The sequence below is a fragment of the Ostrinia nubilalis genome, assembly GCF_963855985.1.
Source record: "Ostrinia nubilalis chromosome W unlocalized genomic scaffold, ilOstNubi1.1 SUPER_W_unloc_1, whole genome shotgun sequence".
NCBI lineage: Eukaryota > Metazoa > Arthropoda > Insecta > Lepidoptera > Crambidae > Ostrinia > Ostrinia nubilalis.
In genome coordinates, this window is record NW_026973566.1 from 577,765 (window position 1) to 601,655 (window position 23,891).

Below are 23,891 nucleotides of genomic sequence, written 5' to 3' on the forward strand. Positions count from 1 at the left end.
GGCCCAGTGCTCGCTGTGTACCCAGCCACGGACTCGAGCATCAAGACAGCGGAGGAAACGAAGAAGGCGCTGAAGAACGCTGTAGACCCGCGTGCGACACGGCTACAGATTAGCAATGTCAGGCGAGTAGGGAACGCGGGCGTGGTGGTCCAGACTACCAGCCGGGAGGCGGCGAACAGATTTAGGGCAGCGATTCCGGAGTCCCTGAGGGTCACGGAGCCAAAGCAGCGTCTGCCGCTGGTTTCCTTCCGGAACATCAGCGGCGACATCGACTCGGGCGAGTTTTTGGACGTCCTGCACGAGCAGAACTTTGAGGGGGACAGCAACTGGCCTTTGGCCAGAATCAAGAAGGAGGGACGCGTCGCGTTCAAGCGCAGCAGGCGCCTCAGCGGGGACACAATGGTGGTACTGGAGTGCTCCCCCGCCCTGAGGGCCCGACTACTGGAGCTGGGAACCGCGTACATCATTTGGGACGTGTGCAGGATCGCGGACTTCTTGCAGTCCACCTGCTGCTCGAAGTGCCAACTATACGGGCACCCTGAGCGATACTGCCGCTCGACCGTCTCCTACTGCGGTAAGTGCTGCAGCACGGAGCACAGAACAAAGGAATGCAAGACCGCCACACCGACCTGCGCTACGTGCTCGCGCTTCAAGAAGCCAGGCGCAGACACCCACACGACGGCATCGCAGCACTGCCCGGCGAGGGCCTACGCTGAGGGAAGGTTGGTGGCGGCTACCAATTACGTTCCAGCCTAAGCCACTCCGAGTGGGACAGCTCAACCTGGCGGGCGCGGCGCTCGCCACGGAGGAACTGCCGGCGCTGGCGCGTGAGCTGGGACTCGACATTGTTCTAGTTCAAGAACAATACTCGAGGTCCCAGTTTGTCGTCCAGTCCGGCCCCACCTCCCGTGCGGGAGTCTTCGTCCGCCAGCCAGACTTAGCTGTCGCAGCCCTGCACCACCTCTCTACCGATGACTGTTTTGTTGTGCACATCCAGGCGCACAATCTGTACCTGATCTCCGCATACTTTAAGTACGGTGACGAGATTGACCCACACCTCGAACATCTGGAGCGAGTACTGGACCAACTGCGAGGGAAGGAGGTGCTGATCGGCGTTGACTGTAACGCACACTCACCACTGTGGCACTGCTCTGAGCAACAGTCGAGGGGACGCGGCAGGACTGAGGATCACAGGCGTGCGGCGGTTGAGGATTTTATCCTAGGCCGCAGCCTTGACCTCCATAACACGGAGGACCAGCCGCCTACCTTTTCCACTGCAAATGGAGAGTCGAACGTCGACATCACCCTGTCCACGCGCGGCGTTAAAGTTCAGGACTGGACAGTCCACGAAGAGGCTAGCACTTCAGACCACCGCCTTATCTCCTTTGTGGTCAGGCCACTCAACTACCGAAGATGTACGCAGCGCGAGCTCAGTGAGCACATTGAGGAGCCTCTGGGGTTTCGGGATCGGGGTGTTAGGTGGGACCGTTTCCGGGACGACATCCATGCGCGCATGGGGGGGCTCACCTTCGACAATCCCGCTCATGTGGTAAGCAGGGATTTCACTAACGTGATTATCCAATCTGCTCAACAAACCCTCGGTCCAAAGAGGAAGACCCGTGACGCGGGATACGAATGGTGGACCAGTGAGTTGGAGCAGTTGCGTAGGAGTTGTGGCGCTTCACGCCGGAGATGGCAGCGATCGCGAAAGCGAGGCGGTGTCGAGGAGGAGTCCACTAGGGACTCCTTCCACAAGCATAGGGCACTCTACAGGAGGAGGAAGGAAGAAACGGAACGCGCGTTTTACCGGAGGCTTGCCGAGTCCGGCAATCAGGACCCTTGGGGCCTGGCCTACCGAGTGGCTAGCGGGAGGACTCGCCCTCCAGCTAATATCGTGAATGGCACCAAGTTTGCCGAAGGACATGCGGGGACGGTTGATGAGGCCATGCACGGCCTTGTGCATGCGCTGTGCCCGGACGACGACCCGTCTAAGGACACAGAGCATCACAAACAGGTGCGGATCTCGGCTGCCATCCTCCCCTCAGGTCCCAACGCCCTTCCTCCTTCTAGAGACTATCTGGGATTCATAATTAGGCAATTGCCTAACACGGCACCAGGGCTCGACGGGGTCACCGCCAGGATGTTGCGCCAAGTCTGGGCCGCTGCATCAGTGGAATTCCACCTGGTGTATGCCCGCTGTATAGACGAAGGCGTCTTCCCGGACGTCTGGAAAGACGGTCGTCTCTTGGTTCTGCCAAAGGGCAACGGAAAGCCACTCACTGACCCAAAAGCGTACCGTCCAATTACGCTTCTCTCTGTCCTAGGCAAGTTACTCGAAAGCGTAATGTTATACTGTGCGCCTCAGATTTCCAATGGGATCTCGGACTGCCAACACGGATTCTCTCGGGGTAAGTCCACGGTCACGGCACTTAACGCCGTTATAGGTGCTGGCAGGACGTCCACAGTGCGCTATGTCCAAGCTGTCTATCTTGACATCTCTGGTGCGTTCGACAACGCGTGGTGGCCCATGATCATGGTCAAGGCCAAAAGAGGAGGCTGCCCGCCGAACATCTACAAGATGCTAGCGGGGTACTTCTCTGGGCGCCGGGTGGGCCTGATCACGGGTAGCCGCGTGTTGTGGAAGGCCTCCACCATGGGATGTCCGCAGGGTTCTGTGCTTGGACCAACGTTGTGGAACGTCCTGATGGACGACCTGCTGCGATTGCCGCTGCCTGGGGGAGTCAGCATGGTGGCTTACGCCGACGACGTCACCATATTGATCGAGGCAAACTCGAGGGCTACCATCGAAGCAGCGGCCGCCGAGACCCTAAGTCTGGTGACCGACTGGGGCGTCCGGAACAGACTGGGCTTTTCCCCTGCCAAGTCATCCACGATGACGATCAGGGGAAAACTCCAGAGACCCCCGGTCATTCGCTTTGAGGGTGCCTCGATCCGATCAGTGAACGCCACAACCGTGCTAGGAGTGGTAATCGACAGCGGTCTCCTGTTTACGATGCATGCGCAAGGGATCGTAGATCGCGCGGCCAAATGCTTCGGGAAGATGTCGCGCGTGTCGGCGTCTTCCTGGGGCATTCGATATCATGGCCTACGTATCTTGTACCAGGGCACTTTCGTTGCAACCCTTACGTATGCATCGGCTTGCTGGCACGAGCGCCTTCGGGTGCAATCCGTATGCGGCACCCTTCTCCGGGGGCAGCGGCCTGCACTGGTGCTACTGACCAAAGCCTATCGGTCGGTCAGCACAGCCGCGCTCCCGGTGCTTGCCGGCGTACTACCCGCGGACCTCGAGGTGATCCGGGCTGGCAGCACGGAGGTGGCACGCCAGACCGCGGCCAGGGACGAGATGAGCAGGCGAAAACGCGAAATTTTGGAGTCGGTTGTGCATACTTGGCAGACCAGGTGGGAGGGAGAGACGAAGGGTCGGGAGCTCTACCAGTTTTTCCCCGACGTGTCTGGGAGACTCAGCATGCGCTGGGTCGAACCAGATTATGTGACTTCCTAGGTTCTTACGGGGCACGGCTGCTTTAACAAGCGGCTGTGCAACATGGGGTTGAGGGACAGTGCGAGCTGCGATTGCGGTGAGCTCGAGGAGGAACGTCACCACATATTGTGGGATTGTCCCCTATATAGGGACATACGCGAGGAGCTGCTGCAGGGAGTCGTGCTGGAGACGCACGGCCCCGCTTGGTACCCCGATCTAGTTGCGTCAGAGGCGAACTTCAAACGGCTCAAGGCGTTCGCGTACAAGTGGCATGTGAGGAGGACAGCACCGAACAGTTCGGCGCCATAGGGTGCCACCCGTCGTTCGTGATAGTCGCAGCCCCAGAACGGGGAGAGTAGCGCATAGGGACAAGGAAGTAGATCAAAGAATTTGTAGGGAGTCAAGCGTTGCGCGCGGCAGAGTGCAACCTGCTACGGCAGACGCAGTTCCGCGCGCATCTCCCGCGATTCGGCCAGTTATAACCGCAAGGTTGGCATGGCCATGGGTGGTGGTGGGTTAAAAAAAAAAGACCAGGTGGGAGGGAGAGACGAAGGGTCGGGAGCTCTACCAGTTTTTCCCCGACGTGTCTGGGAGACTCAGCATGCGCTGGGTCGAACCAGATTATGTGACTTCCTAGGTTCTTACGGGGCACGGCTGCTTTAACAAGCGGCTGTGCAACATGGGGTTGAGGGACAGTGCGAGCTGCGATTGCGGTGAGCTCGAGGAGGAACGTCACCACATATTGTGGGATTGTCCCCTATATAGGGACATACGCGAGGAGCTGCTGCAGGGAGTCGTGCTGGAGACGCACGGCCCCGCTTGGTACCCCGATCTAGTTGCGTCAGAGGCGAACTTCAAACGGCTCAAGGCGTTCGCGTACAAGTGGCATGTGAGGAGGATAGCACCGGACAGTTCGGCGCCATAGGGTGCCACCCGTTTTGTGACAGTCGCAGCCCCAGAACGGGGAGAGTAGCATATATAGGGACAAGGAATTAGATCAAAGAATTTGTAGGGAGTCAAGCGTTGCGCGCGGCAGAGTGCAACCTGCTACGGCAGGCGCAGTTCCGCGCGCATCTCCCGCGGTTCGGCCAGTTATAACCGCAAGGTTGGCATGGCCATGGGTGGTGGTGGGTTGGTCTCACCTAGGGAGGCGGAAGGAGGCGAGCGAATCTCCTCCTTCTTCCTCCCGGCCGTCTGCGCCGGAGCGCGTGGGCTTCGGGATCCTCTTCCCTAGCCCGTTCCGCGGTCTTCTTTTGCACCATCACCTCTTCGTAGAAGGAGACCATGGCGTCCCACGCGCTCTCGCCCAGGAGCATCGCGACTACGACGCTGGGGAGCGCGAGGTCCGGACCGATCATCGCAGTCAGAATACGGCGCTGCGGGACCCAAGCCGGGCACGCCTCAAGGGTGTGCTGGGCCGTGTCTTCCGCAGCGCCGCACTCGTGACATACGGGGCTGGGCTCCCTACCTATCAGATGCAGGTACCAACCGAAACATCCGTGTCCGGTCAGCACCTGCACCAGGCGATAAGTAAGGGAGCCGTGCCTCCGATGAACCCACTGATCCAGGACTGGGCGGATCGCCTCTATGGTTCTTACGCCATAGCGGGTGTCACACTCCTAGTAAAGGAGAGGGAACAAAATAAAGAAAAGATAGACAGTAGGTTCTTAGGTTTAATAGGTGGGTTCACAATAAACGACCGAATGTGTGTAACTCAGTTCCGTCACTATCACTGTCCTGCAATTCCGTCGCGTAGCTCCAGGCGTAGGTGTCTTGACGTTGTATGTGGCAGTAGGCCAGGCCAGGCAGAAATAAGGGGCTTGATAGACGTCCGGTACCGGGTAGATGGGCCCTGTAATAGTGTAAACAAAATATTTTACAACTATTCCGATTTCCTATTTTTACTGCAACATCCAAAGATCGGCAAGCGAAGCGGTAGGTGGGAGCAGATGATAATGATTTGCAAAAAATAGTGATCAATGATGAGGCACAATAATCAACTAATACATAGGGCAGAAAACAATTAAAAGCTAACGATATTAGTTTGTGACATTTCGCAACAGACAGAATATGTCAGTCCGCCAGTTGAAGGAAATAGAATTAAATTAGTACGAAATGTCACAAACGAAGAGAAGTTATTAAGTGTAAAATATAGGTGTGCGACTAAGATTAATTAATAACTATTTACGCTATGTTATGTACATAGTTGTGACATAAAATATTATGTGGGTACATATTTTTACTATTTACATTACCCACTCAAGTAACTACTTAAATATTTCAATTAACACTTTTTCTCGTTTAATTAAATTATAAGATCAAAGTATTGTAATTTACATGTAAGGATATAAAATACGAAGTACGTTAAGATCATGACACGGCGTGTTTTGATGATGAAATTACGAACTACAGCTAGAAGCTTACAACTACAAGAAATACATTGCAACACTTACCCGATAATTAACGGGGGATTCACAAGGTAAATAATTATTATGTACAACACGTTTTAGGTAGCACGATAGCACGACAGCAGATAGGTAGGCTCACGTAGCAATAATTAGAGGTACGCGTCTTACTCAGAACGCATCCAGCGGGCCAGTGGGCGCAGGCCGAGGAGCCGTGACCTTCGAGACACTTTCACTTTACGGCTGCGTGCGAGCATATGTCGTAGTCAGTAACAATCTTTAGGCCATTTAGTTAAGTGTTTCAACTTTGTATTATTTTACTTGTTATTAGTAGTAACTTAGAATTAAGACTTTTAGTTTAATTATTTTTCTATGTAAATAATAAATTGTACATACTTAGAATTAAGAATTTTATTATTTTAAGTTTCCATACTATATTTAATAGTGAAACATTTTATTGTATGTAAAATAAAATAAAAGGTTACATACCCCCCTTTTAAGATTGGTGTGAACTGCTCCTGAATCGAATGTACCTACTACTACTATTTCTATTTATTTATATTAACCGGCAGACAGTGGTGACTGAGTTTGTTGCGGCGCTTCTTCTCAGCACTTGCCAAATGTTGGTCTCGAAGCGCTGGTAGGGTAAAAAGATTATGAGACATGTAGAGGCTCCTTAAGAGCAAAATGACGATTTGTAAGAACTATTTATTAGTCCAAACAAATAAAGAAATTTTGACTTTGACTTTGACTTTGATTAGAATTTTTAACCGACTTCAAAAAAGGAGGAGGTTATATGTTCGACTGTATGTATGTTTTTTTTTTTCTATGTATGTTCACCGATTACTCCGTCAATTGTGGACCGATTTTCAAAATTCTTTTTTTGTTTGATAGGGTACACTTCTGAGGTGGTCCCATTGTCACCAAGTCAGGATCTGATGATGGGATCCTAGGGAAATCGAGGGCAACCCCCAAATTTTATAGGCACGTATATCGTTTTTCAAACGTTTTCTTAAGTTGTTCAAGTATTTGCTCCTGGAAATCATCATATCATATTGATGAGCTGATGATAGAAGGTAAAACTCCTTAATGTTTAGGAGTTGGAGGGTAATTCTTTTAATTTTATAGATAAGTATAGTTTCTAAAGTTATTCAAGTGTTAGCATTAGATAGTCATCATCTCATCATGATGAACTGGTCATGGTACGTACAACTCCTTAACGCTTAGGAGTTGGAGGATAATTCTTTAAATATTATAGGTACAAATAGACCAACAGTTGTATTTTTTCATGTTTTTAAGGTGGGCTGACGGTTTAAGGTCTTTTTAGGTTGCCGATATGGTAACCTGTATTTTGTAGGGAATATTATTTTACACTTGACATGAAGAATATGGTCTCAATGTACTGCCTACCTTCAGTGGTAATACGTGGTACAATAAGTTAACTAAAAAGCAAGAAATAAGTTAATTTTTATTAAAAAAAAATAAAACCGACTCCAAAAAACATACACTAAAAAGTAGAAAAATAATTACTAGGTAATTACTTATTTATTAGGACGAATTAATATTTATGTATACCATTATTGATACTTTTGGAGTCGGTGCAGGCAAACTTCACACGTTTCATAATCTTGTGAAAGCAAATGACATACTATTACTGTTATATTAATTATAATATTAATTTAAAATTATATAAATGTAGATTTAGTTAAATAATTCACGTTGTTAAATTTATAAGTTGTTGTATTGACGGACGGCGTAGTCACCGTCCGCCATTCTGCCGTTACGCCTGACTCGATGCGCATCGATTGAAAGTTTGTAATCATATTTAATAAATACTTACTGCATAAAAGTGGTTTACTCTGGTCCTGCAAGATTAAGTTTTCAATCAGAAGTGGGATGTTTTCCATCGAAGCCTGAAAAAGTTGATTCCTGACGGAGAAAACCGTGAGTCATTTTTTTACATTATTTGCTAAACGGTTGGTGTTTTACGAAGTCTGGGTTGCAGTGTTGTAATATGTGTGAACAATTAAGACAAAATACGCGTGTACAGTGATATTTATAACCTTATAGTGACGTAATTAGTGACCTCTGAATTTCTATGATAGTGAAAGTGAAACTACCGTATAATTAGTAATCGTCAATAATTAAAACTATATTGTAAATATTTCTACAAAACAACAATTAGTAAAGGGATTTTTTTTTGTGATTTGAAAAAAAAAAAAAAAAAAAAAGAATGCTGGGTTGCGGAAACTGTTATATTATAATAATAATAATAATAAATAATCTTTATTCACAAATATCATTTCCTGTGATGTAATAAACCACAGCTTCTGCACTAGGCTCGCAGGCCTGTGTCGCAAGTAGTTGTGTTGAGTGAGCATTACAGATTACATTTTTACATTAAATATACAGCTCCGATTCCTTATCAGGTGACTATTATTGTGGTTTTTTAAAGATTATGAATCATAAATATTGTGATATATGAACAAATTATGTGTGTGTGTGTGTGTGTGTGTGTGTGTGTGAGTGTTAGTGTTGTGTTTGAGAGTGTAAGATTAATCGCATGTCAAGATTGTGGGAGGATTCGTTCCGAATCTGCATAATTAAGGTCCAATAACCAAAGTTTGACTTTACGTTTGGCTTCATATAGGGATAGGTCTTTTAGGGGGCATTTTCGGATTACTTTATTGTAAATATGGGGGTGTGAAAACAGAGGAAGGCGTTTGGCAAACGTGGTGTGGACCGTAGGTACCGGTATTCGAAACACACGTTTTTTCATTAGTGCATCTAATTCTGGCGAGTTCAGGGTTTTTTTATGCTGAGCACAGCAAACCCGCCATATAAACAGTTGTCTGACACGAAGCAACTTGGTTTCTTCGTAGAGTAAGTCCGTAGGGTAGCGGTACGGCTTTTTGAGCATCACTCTAAGAACGGCACGTTGCGACCTTTCCACCTCGATGAATCTGGTTTTACAGGAGCCGCCCCAGGAGCCTATACAATAGATGAGGATGGATTGGCATAGAGAGGTGTATACCATGTGGAGAATTTGATCGGGGGCACATCGTCTAAGAGCCTTGAAAATATGCAAAAGTTTTCTGAGTCGTCCGGATAACATTGAGATTTGGTTTTTGAACGAGAGATTTTCATCTATAAGAATGCCCAGATACTTAACGCAGCCTGACCTACTAATACTTTTACAGTTGCAGGCGTTTGCAGTGGATACAGCCGCAGTTGCAAGAGGACGGCTTCGTGATTGACATTCGTGGATGACGACTGATGACAGATTACAAGGAGAGTTTGCTCTAGTTTTATGGAACGCCAAGAATGTAGTTTTCTTTGTGTTGAGCGTTAGTAGATTCCGATCAAGCCACCCAGCTATAATTGACATACCATTTTCAGCCAGCTTTTTTGTATTGTCCCAAGAAGACTCCCTGAAAAGTACGACCGTATCGTCTGCATAGCAAATGATTGTTGTGTTGGCAATAGATAGATCTAATAGGTCGTTGACGTAGATGGAGAAGAGGTTTGGACCAAGAATGCTTCCTTGAGGAACACCAGAACTTATTTTTAGTTATGGATATTATATTATGAGTAATGGTGTTTTTTTTTTTTGTGTATGTGTGATTTTATACGATGTTGTTATTAATTTACTTATTGATGATAAATCCACAATGATTGTAATACGTAATAGTCAGTGTTACATTATTGTAGTTGTCTGTGTCAATCAGTTATACTTAATGCATTTTAATTAAACCGGATTCGAATCATTAAACTATGGGGTCAGATAGACGTTCTCGATCGCGTAAGCGTCATCTATCGAAACATCGTCACCGTCGTGAATCCTCTAGTATGGATACTTCTTCATCAGCGTCCAGCAGTGAACGGTATACTAAGCGAAGTAAAAAGTCTAAAAAACGATCTGATAGTTACAATAAAAAACGGACTCATAAACATTCAAAGAAAAATAGAAAAACCAAGTCACATAGGTCTAATCGCAGTTCAAGTAGATCACAGGTTCGAACTCCTCCTTTAACTGAAAAAACAACTCAGCCAAATATTATACACAATCCTGGACCATCAATTAATTTAGAATCAAATAGTGCTTCCTCAAGTAACATTAATAACTTTTCAATTCCGGTGCAATCTTTCACCCACATAAATGCTATTCCCGAGTTTGATCCTAGTGATGGATCTCAAAATATTGAATCTTGGATCCATAAAGTCAACGAATGTGCGACTATATATTCTTGGAATGAAACTCAGATTTCTCATTACGCTTTAGCTAAGTTAACGGGACTTGCTAAGCGATGGTATCAGGGACTGCCTTCCCTACTTTTTAGTTGGGAACAGTGGATGGAAAAACTTAAGGCTGCGTTTCCTTCCACTGAGAACTATGGTGATCTTCTCCAACGGATGCTGCAAATTCGCTGCAAAATTGGGCAACCTTTGGATGTCTATTATTATGAAAAAATGATTTTGATTAACAAATGTGAGATTGTTGGACGTAAAGCGGTAGGGTGTCTAGTGCACGGTATCGATGACAAATTTATAAGGATGAGTGCTAATTCATGTCGATTTGAGGACCCAGAACAGTTATTTTCATATTTGAAAACGCTAGTACAAAGTGACGGGTATGCGATGCAAAGGCGAAGGGTATCGTGGAACAAGGATCATGGATCGCAACATTCACAGTCGAACTCTGTGTCTGATAGCATGGAAATTTCTAAACCTGGTATAATTTGCTTTAACTGTGGGGAAGCTGGCCATATTCGAACAAAATGTACAAAACCAATGAAAAAGTGTAACATCTGCCGGAGAGTAGGTCATGTAACAAAAGAATGCCGGAGTAATAAAAATCAAAGTTTTCCAAATCCTTCTGATGGTAGCAATGATACTAATAGTTCCTCGCAGAACATGACTTCTCCTCACGATAAAAATGTAATGCGAATTAGTGCAAACGGAGCGGACAGTGAAAAGTATTTCAAAGATATTCAGGTAGATGGTTTTGAAAGACAGGCTTTTATAGATTTAGGGAGTAATTGCACTCTAATAAAGGAAAGTTTGGCCAAAGAAATCTACGGGGACTATCAAATTGACTTAAAAATCCCGAATCTTAGAGGGTTTGGCAATGTGTGTATCACGCCGATAGGTTCTATTAAGGGTACCGTTGTAGTTGATGATATTTGCGCGGAAATTGATTTGGTGATAGTCGCAGACCGTTATATTATGCCTTGTGACATAATCATTGGTCAAACATTTACTGAGCTTCCTAACTTGGTTATGTATAAAACATCAGATCGACGGTCCCTACGTATAGTAACGTATCTGAAAACGGCCAATTTTACAGGAGAGCGGTTTGAAGGTTTAAACATGTGTAGCTCGCGTTCTATTTATCATACATTGTTGAAATTTGGTATAATAGTTTTATATGAGGTATATTTTATAAAACATGAAGAATTATCAAAAAATAATCACAATAAGTATATTATTTGTCATTTACTCACTTATACAACGGAAAGTTTCTAATTACAAATGACGTAAGTGGTACTTACTGGCTTTTACGTTGAATTAATATGTTTGTTTAAATTATTAACTGCCACATAAGTAATTGTACACGGGAACAAAGTTCAGCTACTACTGACCGTAGCTCTCACGCTAGGCCCATAGTCCTGCTTGACGAGGCTTAACAGCGTCCCGCCTCGTTTCCCACATAGTTGCATATTGGAGGCACTTCAATACCTTAAGATTCTTCCTTATCTAAGGGGTCTTTTGACTGAAGAATACCTGTAGAACCGGTAAATTTTCTTTGTCAATAGTGCCGGCCAGGTTTGACAGCATGGCATCGAGTCCGAAGATCCACATGGGTCTTTTTTGAGTTCGATCTTGTGGAACATTAAATACGACTGGGTACTAAATGGAACCCTTTTCAAGGGCATGGACATTTCAAGGTATCATCTATCATCATGCAGATAGTTTCATAATTACAAAAATATCTTCATAACTTTCAGAGCCTCCCCTCCAACAGCGAGGCGGCTCGCCTGGGCGCCACAGACGGCATTATGGTCGCCCCAGGCCAGGGAACACATATATTTAAAGGCATCCCTGACACCATCACCTGACGCCCGCATTACTGTCAAAGCTAAGGCCCAGATCAAATATCTAAGAATAAGGTCCTGTTAATCACCAGTGGCGCCAAGTAGTGAGCGCAAATACGGTGACCTTAATTGTATATAACCAGTGGCAGCTTGTACTTTTTCCAATCCGTCGCCGTGCGTATGGAAGACAGCTTGCTTTTTCTTGGCTGCTTCCCTAATTTGGAGGTCCGAAAACTCTATGTCGGAAGGCTATGGAGAAAGGCCGGGAGCTCTATACTGGCACCCTCAAAAGCATGATTCTATCCCATCTAAGGCATCACCCTCGTAGGGAAGGGTAACGCTGCCCATCTTCTAAGACTTTAAAAGGTCCAGAAAGTCTACAGGGCTACATCGTCGGCTTTAACGCAGAGTGAAGAACGAGGTGAAAGCTCCGCCTTAGGAGGACAGAGAGGCCATTTGACGTGAGACTCGCTAGACTGTGCTGTAGTCTAGTAGTTGATAAACCACCTCGCCGTGGCTAAGTTGGGCCACCGAACTTTATTCGCACTTGTGCTGAAGTTTAAGGTTGCTCGAGCGATCGCACCATGACTGGGCACTTATCCTTTGAGCCCTACCTGTATTGCGGTGGCTAGGAACATACGACACACCATATTCTTACGGGATAGCATAGTCAAAGCTATTTGGACGGTAGCAAAACCTGGGTGGTTATGAATCACCTCTATCTGAGATGACAAGGTGCCGCAAGAAACTGCGGTACGATAGCGCGACTACGAACCAAGTGCGGGTGCATTTGAATTCGCTCCAGGGAAGGTGACAGTATAATTGCCTACTATCTTCCTTCCTCGGTAATGGCCAGCGTAATAGGGGCGTGAGGCTGCACGGGAGGCATTGTATAGATAGGCCACCACCACCATCTGCTGACGGTGAGTGTGTGTATGGGAAAGCTGTGTACTTCCAGTTGCTCTCGTCCCAACTGTCGCCGTGTAGGCGGGAGAGGTCTTTGTCCGGAATCTCAAAGTTAGGGTATTTTTAGTGGGTATACCTACCTCATCCTTCTGGCGGGTATGTATGTATGCAATATCATGTAAGCATTATCATTATTATCATATCATGTAATAGTAGCTTCTAAATGCAGTTAATTGAAGCTTTTGTTTGTAAGTGTTACCTGCTTATATTTATTTCTTATTGCCTTATTATGCTTAATAAATAAATAAAATACATTTTATGATTTTTTACTTGTATCTTGTATTATAAAGTAGCATAGGATAAGAACTTGGTTGCGTTGAGTCTAATAAATGATCCCACATACTTCAGTCGTGTTGTATATCATATTTTATATTGTTTTGACTTCACTTTTATCTCCACCAAATATTGCTAAAATACAATTTCTTAGCGTAAAACACCGTTACTGGCACTAACTTATAGACATAAAACAAACTTTTCCAAAGTAAAACATTTGTTGTGGCAGTTACGGCTAGAAGATACTTTAATTTTCCGACGTAAAAATAGGTAAGTGCCACCTACTTATAATAGTAACTTTAATTTTCCCTAGTAAAACAACGCAACTATCTTATGCCTACAGTTAATTGATTAATTTGTCGTTGGTATAATGTTGAGTGAAATAAATTAAGTCAGAAACCATAATAATACCTATTTCCTTCATAAATTACGTATAAATTTACTCGATCTGCGCGAATGAAAATGGCAGTTGCGGGGCTGGGCGCGCGGAGTGAGGCATGCGGTCCAACGTAAAATTTCTTAACTCCCACTAATGCAATTTTACTGCGGAAATCGTTCTAATTTTGTAGTTGCGGGATTTGTTTTTTGGCGTTTTAAGGTTCAATTTGAATAAAAACTGTATGTTTTTTTAACTGAGCCGTAACTGTTGGGTGCTCTGAAGGTTTTGCAAACAAAAACGGCAAATCACGGAACTGGTAGATACTGAATTGTACGTAGGGACCGTCGAGATAACCTAATATTTTATAAAGCGGCGTCAGCCGCTATATAAAATAGTGTCAACTAGTTGTTCGGAAATTTCTTTGAAGGTGAAACTTATTTCATTAGACAAAACGGTCATTCAACCACGTACAACCTCCCCTGTTGAAGTCGAAACATCGACAGAATATTCAGGTTCCCTTTTTATTCCAACGACTTACTGTTGTAGTGACACAAGAAAATTTGTGATTTTGCCTGGTTTATATACATTTCAGAATAATAAAGGTTATGTGATGATTTCCAATCTCAATAAAGATATTTTAGAGATTTCAAAAGGTCAGACTTTGGCTAGGGGCGTAGGGTATGAGGAGGTTACGGAACCTTATATCGCGATAACAACTAGTACATCCCAGGAAGCAGATAGTTTACCCTTAGGAGATATTCAGGTCGGTGTCAAATTATCAGATGAAGAGGAAACTAAATTCAATGACTTATTGGAGAAATATAGAGATTGCTTTGCAATTAACTTGTCAGAATTAGGTAAGACTGATTTAACGGAGATGGTTATTAAACTTAAAGATGATATTCCGGTTGTATATAACCCCTATCGTATGTCTATGAAAGAAAAAGAGCAGTTGTCTGAAATCATAGGTGATCTTCTTCAGAACGGTATTATACGCGAAAGTTCCTCCTCATATGCAAGTCCAGTTCTGCTTGTTAACAAGAAGAATGGACAAAAGCGTTTATGCATTGATTATCGTGCATTGAACCGAAAGATCCTTAAAGACAAGTACCCGTTACCTAGAATTGAGGATAGGTTAGACAGTCTAGGTGGGAATAGTTTCTTTACAAGCCTTGACCTCGCTTCAGGTTATTATCAGGTACCTGTAGCAGAGGACAGTAAACATCTTACGGCGTTTATTACTCCGGACGGTTTATATGAATACAACCGTATGCCGTTCGGGTTAGCCAATGCGCCTGGCGTCTTTCAAAGGGCAATCAATTCAATGCTCAATTGTGCAGAACCAAATTTAGCATTGGCCTATATGGACGACTTACTAATTCCATCGAGCACAATACAGGAAGGACTAGGCAAACTCGAAAAGGTATTTCAATTGCTGAGGAAAGCGAAGTTAACTTTAAACCCAAAGAAGTGTGTTTTCTTTCAAAAAAATATCGAATATTTAGGATATGAAATTTCAGAAAATGGCATCCGTCCGGGAAAACTAAAAATTGAGGCAGTTAAGTCATTTCGTGTACCTAAAAATGTCCACGAAGTTCGCCAGTTCGTAGGACTGGCGAGCTATTTTCGGCGATTTGTTAGAAATTTTTCAGCAATAGCGCGACCGCTTACTGTTCTAACAAAAAAGGACCAGCCGTGGCACTTTGGACAAGAACAAATGAATGCTTTTGAAACTTTAAAAGAGAGGTTAATTAGCCGACCAATTCTCGCTTTATACGATCCTAAAGCATCACTTGAAGTTCATACGGATGCCAGGAAGTTGGGCATTGGGGCAATTCTATTACAAAATGGCGACAAGGGCCTCCAACCCATTGCCTATTACAGTCGACAAACTTCACCCGAGGAGCAAAAATTTCACTCCTATGAGTTGGAGACTCTTGCCGCTATCACAGCTCTGAACAGGTTTAGGGTATATTTACTCGGCACACCGTTTAAACTAGTGACGGATTGCAATGCGATCAAAAGCACCATGACTAAGAGAGATTTGATACCTCGTGTCGCGAGATGGTGGATTGCAATGCAAGAATTTGACTTTACCATAGAGTATCGTGCAGGAGTTAAAATGACACACGTGGATGCCTTAAGCAGAAATCCTGTTGCTGCGGAAAATCCTCCATCTCGTGACGACGATGATTATGTTTTTGGCATACAATGGGACGTTTGTAAAATTGATGTAACTGACGAAAGATGGCTTCAGACTGTACAACAGTCCGATGGCGAATTACAAAAATTTCAGAAATTTTAAAAGACCCGGAAAGTGCAAATGTAGTAGAAATTAAAAATAATTTTACGATTAAAAATAATAAACTTTATCGTGTGGTGAGAAAAAATGATACTGTCAAGTTGTTGTGGGTTGTTCCTAAGTCAGTGAGATGGCAGATCATTAAAAGTAATCATGATGACGTCGGTCATTTCAGTTACGATAAAACTTATGAAAGAGTTCGCAGGGTATTTTGGTTCAAAAATATGCGCCGATTTATTAAAAAATATTGCAAATCTTGCTTAAACTGTGCACACAACAAACTCCCGGGAGGACCAAAGGAAGGGATGCTTCATCCAATTCCTAAGCCTGACAAACCTTTTGAAATGTTGCACGCTGACCACTGTGGGCCGTTTCCTCAAAGCAAAAAGAGGAATTGTTATATTCTCGCTATAATTGATTCTTTTACAAAATTCATTTACATCAAACCAGTCAAAAATTGCAAAAGTAAAACTACAATTAACGTTTTTGAGGAATACTTTTCTCTGTTTGGAGTACCGTGCAAATTAGTAACAGATAGGGGAACTAGTTTTACTAGTCGAGAATTTAACAATTTCATTAAAGAGAAAGGAGTGAAACATATTATAAATGCTGTTGCAACACCCCGAGCCAACGGTCAAATAGAGCATTACAATCGGTCAATTGTCGACGCGCTTACAGCAATAAATCATGAGCGACCTGATGATGAATGGGACCTCATGATACCGCGCGTTCAATGGGGTCTTAACAACACGGTAAACAAAGCTACCGGGAAGAGCCCAGCAGAAATCTTATTTGGCGTCGCACCTACTGGAGTTTCGGATGGTACGATGAACTCTGTTGTGTCGGAAGGTAATAGCATTGAAAATCGCGATGAAATAAGAGTTGAGGTTAAGGATCGTAATGAAAGTCAGCAAATGAAACAGAAATCTAATTTTGATAAACGACGAAAACTAGCTCATACTTACAAAATAGGAGATCTTGTTAGGGTCGAACGTGAAATAGGATCTTCTGTGCCGGGACAATCTAAAAAGTTGGTTCCTAAATGTAGTGGGCCTTACAGAATTGTTAGGATCTTAGGTAACGATAGATATGAGATCGAAGATACCCCCATAACCAAAAAGACAGGCAAACCTTTGTACAAAGCTATATTTGCGGTTGACAAAATTCACCCCTGGTTAGTGTTTTCAAATGACCCTATAGATAGTGATTCGAATAATAGTGGTACCGATTAAATAAAAATTATGTACATACAATGTAAAAAAAAGCTTGTAATAACACACAGCTATAATACAATTATTTAATGTATTTAATAATAAATTAGCCCTGTGTGGCGATACCAGCCCTGTGTGGCGATACCATCCCTGTGTGGCGATACCAGCCCTGTGTGGCGATACCAGCCCTGTGTGGCGATACCAGCCCTCTGTGGCGATACCAGCCCTCTGTGGCGATACCAGCCCTCTGTGGCGATACCAGCCCTCTGTGGCGATACCAGCCCTGTGTGGCGATACCAGCCCTGTGTGGCGATACCAGCCCTGTGTGGCGATACCAGCCCTGTGTGGCGATACCAGCCCTGTGTGGCGATACCAGCCCTGTGTGGCGATACCAGCCCTCTGTGGCGATACCAGCCCTCTGTGGCGATACCAGCCCTCTGTGGCGATACCAGCCCCGTGGCGATACCAGCCCTCTGTGGCGATACCAGCCCCGTGTGGCGATACCAGCCTTGGGTGGCGATACCAGTCCATTGTGGCGTTGTTCATAACCTTGTGTGGTGCTGTTAGTAGCCCTCTGAGGTGTTAGCGTTTGTGTACCAAACCCATGTTTGCATTGCGTAATTAATTGCTGGCCTTTATTAGCGTTGTTAGTCTGCATTATACCTACCTATCTTAAGTTTAAAGTGATCAATTGATTAAATTAAAAATTGACATAAATATTAAAAATTGTGTAAGTATAGTAAATAGCAGTTAATGAAGTAATCAGTGGGCACAAGTTCGTGCTATTTTTTTTTTATTGTATTTATTTTTATTTTTGGTTAGATTATCGTTTGGATTTTCTTAAAGTTTAAGAGTATTTATGTACTTTTTGATGTTTTATTTTTAATTTATTATTATGTTAATGTATACTTAATACATCTAAACACGCAAGGATGCGTGCATTGTCAGAAAGGCCGAATGAAAGCAAATGACATACTATTACTGTTATATTAATTATAATATTAATTTAAAATTATATAAATGTAGATTTAGTTAAATAATTCACGTTGTTAAATTTATAAGTTGTTGTATTGACGGACGGCGTAGTCACCGTCCGCCATTCTGCCGTTACGCCTGACTCGATGCGCATCGATTGAAAGTTTGTAATCATATTTAATAAATACTTACTGCATAAAAGTGGTTTACTCTGGTCCTGCAAGATTAAGTTTTCACTTGGCACCGACTCCAGAAGTATCAATAATGGTATACATAAATATTAATTCGTCCTAATAAATAAGTAATTACCTAGTAATTATTTTTCTACTTTTTAGTGTATGTTTTTTGGAGTCGGTTTTATTTTTTTTAATAAAAATTAACTTATTCCTAGTAAAATCCGCTATACTTAGCTCAATGGAGCTTGAAGTCTTTAACATGCCAAACACCTAATTTATTACCTGACATGTCCTCAAGTTCATAAACAAGTTTAGAGTTTTTGTTTATAATGCGGCATTTTATAAATTTCGGGGCTAGTTTTTTTGAGAATTTATTGTCCTTATCACTTTGGTAGAAAGTTCTCTTCCAGACAATATCTCCAACATTAAAATCTATATTTTTACGTCTAAGGTTATATGTAGTACAATTTCGAGAATGTGCTTTTATAAGGGAAGCCTGTACTTTGTCGAAAGTTTTTCGCAAGCTGCCCAAATTTTCGGCGTAGGCATCACGAGGTGTAAAAACAATATGATCTGACAGATCTGCATCGATATAGTGAGAGCCACAACTGACCAGTTCGCGACCAAAAACCAGAAAGGAGGGTGTATATCCAGTAACTTCGTAGACTGCGCTGTTTAAGGCAAACTGGATTTTTGGAATAAAGGTATCCCAAGATCTATGATCATTTTCAATGAATGTGGAAACTGCAGTCATTATTGTTTTATTGTAACGCTCTACAGAGTTTACTTGAGGAGTATAGAGGGGAGTGTAGAAAACGTTTGGTATATTATAAGAAGTAAATAATGATTTCATAGTATTGCTTATGAATTGTCTACCGTTATCCATTATAATAGTACTGGGAATGCCATGAACAAGAAATACGTTTTTCTCTATAATTTTAGAAATAATATCAGCGGTTGCTCTTTTAATTGCGAAAAGTAGACAGTATTTCGAGAAACAGCAGTTAACTACCAACAAAAATGTGTTTTGTTTTCTAGAAACAGGTAATGGTCCAACTAGATCGATACTTAACATTTGGAAGGGGCGCCTACAGTCTTTTGGTCTGCCCATGGTACCCAAAGTAGCATGGTTAGGGTGTTTATATGAGAGACAAGTGTCGCAATTAGAAACAAAATTAGAAACATCATGCTGCATAGTTGGCCAAAAGTATTTCAAAGAGATGCGTTTACAAGTTTTAAAAATGCCAAAGTGACCGGATGTGGCATCGCAATGATTCTGCTCAATAATAGTCTGACGATGTTCAAGTGGCACAACCTCTTTCCATTGAAATTCCCTAGTAAGGGGGTTAAGTGATTTCATGTACCGGTAAAGTTTGCCGTGTGAAACCTGATAATTTAGGAAGGATGTTGGGGTTGTTAAGCAACCATTAAATTTATGTAAATACCAAGGATCGTTAGTATTAAGCAATGGTTTGGCTTGTGAAGAAGTTGAGGTGTTTAAGGCAGCTATAGGGACAGAACGCGATAAACTGTCAGGAACTACGTTATCCGCGCCCTTGCGGTGTTTTATTTCAAAATTGAAGGCAGAAAGACGAACACCCCAACGTGCCAGTCGTCCAGTAGGGTTATTAAGATTTAAAAACCATTTAAGTGATGAATGGTCTGTGTAAACGGTAAACTTTAGACCATTCTCGAGATAGCATCGCCAATGCTCGATAGCAGCGAGAACGGCGAGTGCTTCGCGTTCCGTAGCACTGTAGTTGCGCTCTTGTTTTGTCAGGGATTTGCTCATATAGGCTATTACCTTTTCTTCGCCGTTGTGCATTTGTGTAAGAACGGCGCCTAACCCGTGATCCGCGCGCGATCGCGTCCGTATGTACTTCGAATGCCTTAGTGTAGTCTGGGCACGAGAGAATTGGGGCTGAAGATAACAGGCTTTTAAGCTTTTGAAAGGCGTCGTCTGCTTCTTGAGACCAAGAGAAGGGTGGGGCTTTCCTGCCTTGTGAAGTTAGTTTGCTTAAAGGAGATGCTAGGGTACTAAAATTAGGGATAAACCTACGATACCATGATGCAGTACCTAAAAAACGTCTAACCTCTTTACGATTTGAAGGTGTAGGGTAGTTAGTGATGGCTTCAATCTTTTCCGGATCTGCGTGGAGTCCGTTAATGTCTACTATATAACCCAAATATTTTAATTTGTTGCGGAAAAATTGGCTCTTTTGTAGGTTGATAGTCAAGTTTGCGGTTCGTAACCTGTCTAGGACACGTTTTAACAAAGACATGTGTTGTTCGAAGGTTTCCGAGACAATGATGACGTCATCAACGAAAACGAAGACCCTGTGCTCGAATTCAGGACCATAAAAGAGAAGATCGACTAATCTTTGTTGTGTAGCAGGCGCGTTTGTGAGTCCGAAGGCCATTGACTTAAACTGGAAAGTGCCTCTAGATGGAATGTAAAAAGCAGTTTTACATCTATCTTCCGCGTGGATCAAAATCTGCCAAAAGCTTTTGGAAAGATCGATGCTACTAAGAAACCTAGCGTCACGAAGATTGTCGAGTATCTCAGATATGTAAGGTAGACTGTAGGCATCTTTTCTAGTGACTGAATTAAGCTTTCGACTGTCGAGACAAAACCTGAGTTCGCCATTTTTTTTAGGGGTGAGTAGTACTGGTGAAGACCATGGGCTTTCACAGGGCTCGATGACGTCGTCTTTGAGCATTTCGTCTAGTTGCTCTACTAGTATGCGTTGTTTTTCGGGTGACATGCGATAATAACGTTGACGAATGGGGGCAGCATCCCCAGTGTCAATACGGTGTGTTATTAAAGAAGTCCGTCCTAAACCTCGTTCTTCGTATGAGATGTCGTGAAACTGAGATATTAGTTGGTCAGCCATAGTCTTTTGTTCAACAGTTAGATGTTCATAAGAACAAAGATTTGTTTTGTTTTGAGATACAGAATCAGTTTGAAGTTCTAAATCAGAATCTTTACGAAATAGAATAGAGTCTATATGTTTTGGAAAAAGGTTAAGTGTTCGCCAAAAGTCTATGCCGAGAATAAGTGAGGATGTTATATCTGGTATGACATACACATTTAGTGTGTGTTTTAGTCCGTGAAACGTTATAGGAAGAGACAACGCTCCGATAGAATACACGGTGTCTCCACTCGCAGTAGTGAATTTAAGATTGTCAGTATTCTGGAGCTTAAATCCCATTTGTAGTAACCTATCATGAGTGTGATTACCTATAATAGTAACGCAAGATCCAGTGTCTAATAATCCCATTAAGGTTAAATCCGAGACTTTAATTTTTACGTAAGGTCGAGTTCTATCGACGTTGGATACTTTGTTATCGATTGAAGCGACCGAATTAAAGTTAGAAAAGTTACGAATGAAAGTCAACCAATCGTTCCATTCTCTATTCCGGTTACTCCAATCGAGCTTAATTAGTTTTTTTGATTTTCGTTGGCTTAAGGATGACAATCCGAACAGTCTGGGTATATTACATCCTTTTTGCCACACTTAAAGCAAATAGGAAATCTATCTTGCTTGCAGTCTTTGAGTGAGTGATTGTTCTTGGCAGGAGAAAAAAGATGCTATTGGTGTATTTTGTGACTTATCGAAGGCGTTTGACTGTGTTGATCATCAAACTCTGTTATTTAAGCTAGAACATTATGGCGTATCAGGCAAGGCCTTAAGCCTATTACACTCTTACCTCTCAGACAGATTACAAAAAGTAAATATTGACGGAACTAACTCTTCGGGCGCCCCCCTAAAAATGGGAGTGCCCCAAGGCTCAATACTGGGACCATTGCTCTTTCTGATTTATATAAATGATCTACCTTTTTATTCAAAGGACCTTTGTGAGATAGTATTATTTGCTGATGACACTTCTTTAATTTTTAAAACTGACAGGCGTCAGGAAATATTTGACGACGTGAATAATGCTCTTTCCAAAGTATTAGACTGGTTTACAACTAATAATTTGCTATTAAACGCAAAAAAAACCAAATGTTTAAAATTCACTATGCCTAATGTCAAACAAGTTAATACTAATATTACAGTAAATAATGAACGCATTGAACTGATAAACTCTACTGTCTTTCTAGGTATTACCCTAGACTGTAAATTACAATGGGGCCCCCATATTGCTGCCTTGGCGGGAAGACTTAGTTCAGCTGCCTTTGCGGTGAGAAAGATCAGAAACTTGACTGATGTTGAAACAGCAAGGCTTGTATATTTTAGTTATTTTCATAGTATTATGTCTTATGGTCTTTTACTGTGGGGCTCAGCAGCAGACATAGAATCAATTTTCATTTTACAGAAAAGAGCTGTTCGGGCAATATACGGTCTTAAACCACGTGACTCGCTTAGAGAAGTTTTTAAAGAAATCAATATATTGACTGTGGCTTCGCAATACATATTTGATAACATTTTGTATGTCCGTAAACATATACATTTATTTACTAAGAAAAGTGACGTCCACTCATTTAACACGAGACATAAGAATAAACTTGCTGTTCCATCATTTAGGTTGCATAAGATAGGTAATTCATTCTTGGGGAAATGTATTACCATATTTAACAAAATACCACACAACCTTGTCGAATTGCCAATAAACAAATTTAAGATACATATAAAAAATACCCTTATGTCCAAAGGGTACTACAAGGTTCGAGACTATATTGATGACAAGGATGCGTGGTCAGTTCAGTCTGCACATATTTGATGTACTTAAATTTGACTATTCTTACCGTTAGATAATTCCTGGCAATAAGTGGTGACTGAGTTTGTTCCGGCGTTTCTTCTCAGCACTTGCCATATGTTTGTCTCGAAGCGCTGGTAGGGCCCAAAAGATAAGGAGACATGTAAAGTGCCCCATAAGGGCTACCTTTTTCTTTTTTTATTATTTTCTATTGACGTTCATAAGTGCCACTTGTGGTCTAAACTGAATAAATATTTTTGATTTTGATTTTTTTGATTTTGTTCAATCTACAGCGGGGGCAGAAAACTTTGTAGAATGATTGGGCATTAAGTGCTGCAATATTCAACATTTGATTTTGATTGTTATTGCTATATTTGTATTTATTGGGATCGTTATATTGTTTATTATTTCTATATGAGTTGTTGTAAAATGATGTACTAGGTTTAGGTTGATCATATCGTTTATAGTTATTAGTTGTAGGTTTATTTTTGTTATTATTATTAGTGTAGTTAGGTTTAGGTTTGTATGAGAATTCTGGAGCAATAGTATTCGAGGATACTTTAGGTGGTTCTCGAAAATTTGAAAACCTGGAATTAACCCTTTCGTAATTTAGGCATATAGCTCTTAAACCTTCGATAGATTTAATATTAGAAGAAGGAGCGGCTGCCAAGGTATTGGCGTAACAAGGACGGATGTTGTGCAAAATAATTTCTAATTGCGTCTCTTCTGTAAGTGGTTTATTGAGGCGAGAAAACATACCATGCATTATGGATAAATAAATGGTGATATTTTCGTGTTCACCCTGAGTGCGTGTCCTGATTTCTTCCATAAATTTGTAATCGTAGTCACTACTGCTAAAGTCTTGCTTAAGGAGGGTGCGTAGTTCTGGCCATGAACTTACTTTAT

General features: G+C 42.7%; 1 long non-coding RNA gene across 1 annotated transcript; it reads right to left on the reverse strand.

Moving 5' to 3' along the window:
• Positions 1 to 5,162: 5,162 nt before the first annotated feature.
• On the reverse strand, positions 5,163 to 6,184 carry LOC135087359 (uncharacterized). Its single transcript, XR_010260767.1, has 2 exons — positions 5,956 to 6,184; positions 5,163 to 5,354 (listed from the first exon to the last, which is right to left on the reverse strand). It is a non-coding gene; the product is annotated as an uncharacterized LOC135087359 (long non-coding RNA).
• Positions 6,185 to 23,891: the final 17,707 nt, after the last annotated feature.